This window comes from Chenopodium album, chromosome 14 (assembly GCF_948465745.1).
Source record: "Chenopodium album chromosome 14, dcCheAlbu1.1, whole genome shotgun sequence".
NCBI lineage: Eukaryota > Viridiplantae > Streptophyta > Magnoliopsida > Caryophyllales > Amaranthaceae > Chenopodium > Chenopodium album.
This window is the reverse complement of record NC_137847.1, coordinates 32,324,923-32,331,160: the sequence shown is the minus strand read 5'-3', so window position 1 is coordinate 32,331,160 and position 6,238 is coordinate 32,324,923. Positions and strand designations below refer to the sequence as shown.

The 6,238-nt window shown below is 43.2% G+C and overlaps 1 non-coding gene across 1 annotated transcript; it reads right to left on the bottom strand.

Annotated features, from left to right (window-relative positions):
* Positions 1-5,693: 5,693 nt before the first annotated feature.
* Positions 5,694-5,799, bottom strand: LOC145580318 (small nucleolar RNA R71). The gene has a single exon (XR_014099384.1). It is a non-coding gene; the product is annotated as a small nucleolar RNA R71 (small nucleolar RNA).
* Positions 5,800-6,238: the final 439 nt, after the last annotated feature.

Sequence of the window (6,238 nt, the reverse complement as noted above, 5' to 3'; positions counted from 1 at the left end):
GAAGCGCCTGCTGGAGGAGCTGGATTTCCTGCCAGAGATACAGCTAAAAGTAACTCTTAAGCTAGCAGCCTAAAAAAGTAGAATCTTAAAGGCTTTCAATAAGAGAGTCAAGCACTGAGAAATGCTGCCTAGAGACCTGGTTCTCAGAAGGACAACAACTGTAGGAAGAGGAAACTAGCATGAAAAGCTGTCAGCCAACTGGGAAGGCCCTTTCATCATCCATGAGCAAGTAGGGCTAGGCGCTTTCCTCCTCGCAGATCAAGAAGGTGAGGTCTTAAGGAATAGTTTCAACGCATATGTGCTAAAGAAATATTTTGTTTAAAAGACAAATGGCCAAGTAGAAATAAAAAAAACTTTGTTTAAGTTATGCAAAGACATTGTTTAAAATTATGTGATGTTAATCAAGGCAACTTAAGTAATTTGAATTCAATGAAATACGAGCCTCTACGTGAGGAGTATACCATATGATCTTGTTAAACATGTTTACCTGTTGAGTTATGCTTTAGCATTACACACTAACATGCAGAAAATGCCATAGAAATATTAAAGGCTAAAAACATCACAATAAGATGCAACAAGAAATCATTAGGCAAAGGAGAGCACACTTCCCTAAGTTCAACTTGCCTGCTCAAAGTAAAACAGGGCACCACCTCGAGGACGCCTGAGGGGGAGGCCTGGCACGTTCAACTTGAGCAAGGAAGGCGAACGAAAAGCAAAGGGGCAGGCTGAGCAGGCATCACCAAGGTTCTCTTGGTTCCACCCAGTTCACCTCTTTTATGGGGAGAGAGAAGATGGACCAGAAATAAGCTCTTATAAAGATAAGTAAGATGCATAAAATAATAAGTCGCAGCAAAACAAGCTGAATGACATAAATAAGTCGCAGCAGAACAAGCTGAATGACATAAACAAGTCGCAGCAAAACAAGCTGAACGATATAAAAATAAGCAGCCAAAAAGCTAAACGACTTAAATAAGTCATAGCAAAACAAGTTGGATGACATGAACAAGTCACAACAATACAGGCTGAACGATATACAAACAAGATACAGCCAAGCAAGTTAAATGATATACAAGAAAGTCTCTACAAAAACTAAGTAGAAGACACATAGTATAAGCCTTTGTCATAAATAAGATGAAAGGCATAAAATTTGACAGGTTCCCACCAAGCGCAATAAAAGGCCAAAGGATAGGAAAGCCCTATACAGCCAAGTTAGGAAACAAAGTCAAAGAAGTAGTAAGAGAAAGAGCAACAAGAAAGCCCAACCTACGAGGCTCCCCCGGGTACAACAAAGGGGCTGCTGAGCTAAGGTTTAGGTGAAACTACACCATGGCCCATCAGCATGTACAAACAAGCATACAGGCTGAACCTCTATCCACCAAGACAGAGTAAACATTCAGTTGGAAGGCTATAAAGAAGTTATCAAACGCATGTACTAACAAGCTGAACCTCTGTCCACCAAGACAGAGTAAACATTCAGTAGGAAGGCTACAAAAGCTACCTAGTGACTACAGACTTAGGTGAGGGAAACTCTGATGAACCGCTGGAAGAAGGGGGAAACATCCGCCAAAACCTTTATTGCTCATCAGCTAAAGTCTCCACTCCAATGGCGGCAGCAATATCAGTGCATAAAGGCACCTCCAAATTCAGCACGGCATGATTGGGGACCTTGCAGTTAGCAATGCGAGGATGGTCAACAGGCAGATCAAAAAGGCTAGCTTCCCGAGCAGCCTCAACCTTAACCCAAAAGGCGTTGAAATGAGCGTGCTGCTCCTCACCCCCACCATAGAGACCGCTTACACAGCAGGCTGCGGCCTCCCAACCTCCATCATGGCGATCAGAGAGCAACTTGGCAAAAGCAGGAGAAAGCACAAAAGACTTAAGTGCCTCCTTTCTAGCAGCCTTAAGCTCATTCTCTCGTCAAGCCTGTAGATCAGCCATCTCAGCCTCCAACGCTTGCACCCTAGCCTGAGAAGTTCCCAGCTATCCCTTGCAATCCGCCAGCTTCATCTTGGTGAGTTGGAACTCTCCCAGCTGTAGTTGTAGGGCACCCGTCTTCTCTCTGAAGGAAGTCACCTCACCAACCATTGCATCCCTCTCAGAACGAGCCTGTTGAATCTCCTTATCCTTCTGAGTAAGGGTCAAGCCCTGGTTCTGGTACTCCTTCTCCACTGTAAGCAAGGCATTAGCCAAGTTGCCAACAGACTTGGTAAGCTGCAAGCAAACAGAATGACGAAAATAAGCTAAGCCAAAAAGCAAAGAAAAATAAGCTGAAGCAGATAAGCAAAGCAACAAAAATAAGAAATAAGCAGAAGGAGGAAATCAAAACAAAAAGAAAAAGCTAGAAATATAAAAGCTAACCTTCTACAGATCATGGCACGCAGTGGTGGCAGGGAGACTGACTGAGCTGCTAGTAGAGTCAGCTAGGAGACGAATGCCCTAAGTAAGGCGGTAACCCAAGGTGCCACCGTTTTGTGGATTGTCCACAAAAAAGGACTCATCAGCCCTAACATTCATCAAAGGGCGGAATGGAGCGTTCTCGACCCCAATAGGACACAGCAGAGGGCGAAGAGAAGCATCAATGGGAACCTCCCAAAACTACATAGGTCTAGTAGGACGAAAAGTGCCCCAGTAGAGATCGAGGTCGCAAAGAGTGGGTTCTCAAATGCATCATCCAAGAACTGGTGAACACATCAATTAAGCTCACTGGAGTTCTGGGTGCCAGTCTCCCTAGTAGTGTTCTCACCAAGAAGCCCAGTGTTGGCAGAGTGAAAAGCGAAGGGATCAAGAGCAGAGGAAGTACGGGCCTTTTTAACAGCGGGCTGATCAGCATCAGCTGAGGGAGAGACCACAGGATCATCCTCCAAATTAATAACTAGATGATCCTGCTTGTGTGAACCCCCAGGCTGAGAGTACCCTCCCCTGCTAGCGCTTCGCAAGCGGCCTCGTAACCCAAAAGGGCGAGGTAGAATCCTTGGTAGCTCCATAATAGTCTCGTTTGGGAGCTGAAAATCAAAAGCCTCAGTAGAAGAACCTGTAGCGTCCTTAGTAGCAACGGTAGTACCAATGCTAGGAGAATAAAGCAGAACATGCTCAGCAGAAGTTGTGGGTTTCTCACCCACCATAGAAGTAGTCTCAGCCTTCTCAGCGGGAAACTTAAGAACGATGTCAGCAAAGTCGTCATCATTATTTTTGGAATCATCAAAAGCTTGATTCAGTGGTTCATTTACCACAGAAATCTAAGGTGTCGCATGGCCGAAAGCCGCAACAGAATGCTTCTCAGGAGAAGCACCCTGCGCCACTAACGCCTCGAACCCTAAAGTAACTTCCCTAGGTGCAGGATGAGTTTCTCGTCCACCCCCAACAGTGGAAGAGGAAGGCTCAGCTTCAGCACGACTAGATCCTGCATGATCAGCAGCGGTCACAATGCCAAAGACAGCCCTCAGTTCAGTAAGGGCTAAGCGAACTTCACCCTTCAAAGAGCCAGCATAAACCTCTAGAGTCTCAAAAAGCTCAGGAGGATTATTAGGGGTAACAGTAAGGGGGTCCTTCTAGTTGTCCTTCAACCCAAGAATGCTGATGAGTGTCATTTATGGCACTCTTAGGCTAGGTTTTCTTCATAGTTTTATTCTCGTTTTTAGTCCTTTTTGCCGTGTTTTTACATAATAATGCTTGCTTTGCGTGTTTATGTGTAAGTTTAGAGAAATGCATGCTTTTAATGGTTTTCTTGTCATTTTGTTCATTTCTCGACTATTTCTCTCGATTCTTTGTTTCCTTGATTTGTTTTGTAGGTATGCTGAGTTTCCCGAGTTATGATCACCAAGGAGAAAGCTCGAGCGCATTCAAGAAAGTTGATGGAGCAAGGTTCAGGATTCCGAAAGCGCAATTCAAGCTAGCTCCGCGAGCTCGAGGGCCTTGGAAGTTATGCTTTGGCTTGAGGCATTCTAATGCTTGGAAGATAAAGGAGCTGCCCTTCTCACGAGCATCGCCTCGAGTACACCAATGATAAGGATGCTCAGGAGCACGGAGATTGATCGAGCAAGCCAAGGAGGTAAGGCCACGAGCACCGAGCAGGGGTGCGCGCGCGCGGCATAGGGGGTGCGTGCGCGCGGACCCACTTGTGTGCGCGCGCGGCCTGGTGGTGCGCGCGCACCAGGCGTCCCGCCCCTTTCGCTCGTTTTTCTATTTATACCCTTAATCTTTTCCTTTTTAGGGGGACGACTCATTTTGTACTTGACATATATTTTTCCAGATTTAGTAGATAGAGAAAGTAGAGAGAGAAGCTCAAGATACTTCATAGTACTTGAATTTGATCTTGGATTTCAATTTGATCTTGGATTTCTTCTTCTCATCAATGAAAGTTTGTGAGATTTCTTTCCTTTGAATTTACTTCTATTGCAATTTCCTTTAATTTTGAATGTTTGATTTGAATTTCTTTCTTTGCTTTAGAATTTTTTGAGAGATTGAATTCCTTCTTGATTAAACTTAAAATGAATATGATTTTTATTGAATTTGTTTTGTTTTTCAATTTCATCATGATTAGTGAGTAGATTAGTTGCTAGGGAGAAGGGGAAGCATGCTAGATTGTTGATTTTTGCTAGTTGATGATCCTTGATTGATTGAATTGTTGCAATTAAATTGGTTGACATGGTTGTGCATGTGATTTATTAGACTAGGAGTGATCAACCTATAAGATTAATCTAGATTGCATTACAAATTTCAATGACATGAACCCTTGATTTGAGAATTGCTTTAATTGATTGATTTTGATTGTGATTTTCCTAGTTAGCCATTCATAGTGAACCCTAGCTTGGCTTATAGGAGATAGCTCTTGAATTCCTTTGATTGTAACTATTGTTTGTCCTTTGCAACGTTTGAATTGATTGAGTGATCCTTCAATTAGCATAATCATTGAGCTTGCATGTGGAACAGTATCCCTAGTGTTTAGTATATTTAATTTCTCGATTAATCTAGTTTTCTTGATACCTAGTTACCGGCCGCATCTTCCCTCAATCTTCGAAGTAGCTTGACCTAGGCTATATCTTGCACCTACTCATGCCCTTGGGTTCAACCCTTGACTTACCATATATTCGTATTAGGTTGGTCGAGTGTTTATAAGTTTTCTTTGGCTCTAGGAAAGGGTAGAAAACGACCTACTTTTCCCTACGTCAAATGGCACCGTTGTCGGGGGGTGATATTGGTGCTTTGTTATAGTTGTTGAGTCTATTTCACCCTTAATTGAAAATACAAAAAGATTTTGTTTTAGGCTACACTTTTAGCCGTGCTACTAACCATTTCTTTTGAAATTTTATGCATAGAGCACGTGGTCATTCACTAGTGCCATTTGATCCGGAAATTGAGAGAACTATTGCAAGGTTAAGGGGTGCTAGATGATCTTTGAGCCCTAGCATTTCAAGTGAAGAAGAACCACAACAAGAGGAACAAGCAGGAATGGGAGAAAATCCTAGGGTGGCGTTGAAAGAATTGGGGATTCCCGGTGCATATAGATTTGAGAGTGGGATTACTCCACCTACAACACCGGCAAATGACTATGAAATAAGACCGGCAATGATCACTTTGATAGAGAGGCGACAATTTAGTGGGGCCAAGCATGAAAGCCCGCTAAATCATCTCAAGGAGTTTGAAAAGTATTGCAATACTATCTAGGTGAATGGAATTTCCCAAGAAAACGGCGGAGGCTAGAGCTTTGATTCAAGGTTTCAAGCAAAAGCCTAGTGAGAGTCTCTATGAAGCATGGGAGAGATACAAAGAGTATCAAAGAGAATGTCCTCACCACGGAATTCCTACTTACCAAATTATTCAAATCTTCTATGGAGGCCTTAGTCCTCAAGGAAAATCATGTTTAGATGGAGGAGCCGGAGGTCCTATCATGAACAAAACGGAAGAGGAAGTGGTGGACATAATTGAAGACGTAGTGAGGTAGGATAGAGATTGGCAAGATGGAGAAAGAGAGTCAACTAGGAAGAGTAGCTCTTCGGTGTACTTGGTTGATCATATAAATGCAATAAACAATCTATCCTCACAAATGACAAACTTGGGGAAGGAGATGTCTGCTATTAAGGCGAAGTTGGAAAGTGCTACCTACCAAGTTTCAAGTCTTCCCTCCCAATATAAGGGGAGAGGTATGTCTTCTAATTCTCAACCCCCTCCCACTTCTAGTAACATGCCTAGTGGATGCTTGTTTTGTGATGATTGTGGGTCGTATGATCATGATGTTTCT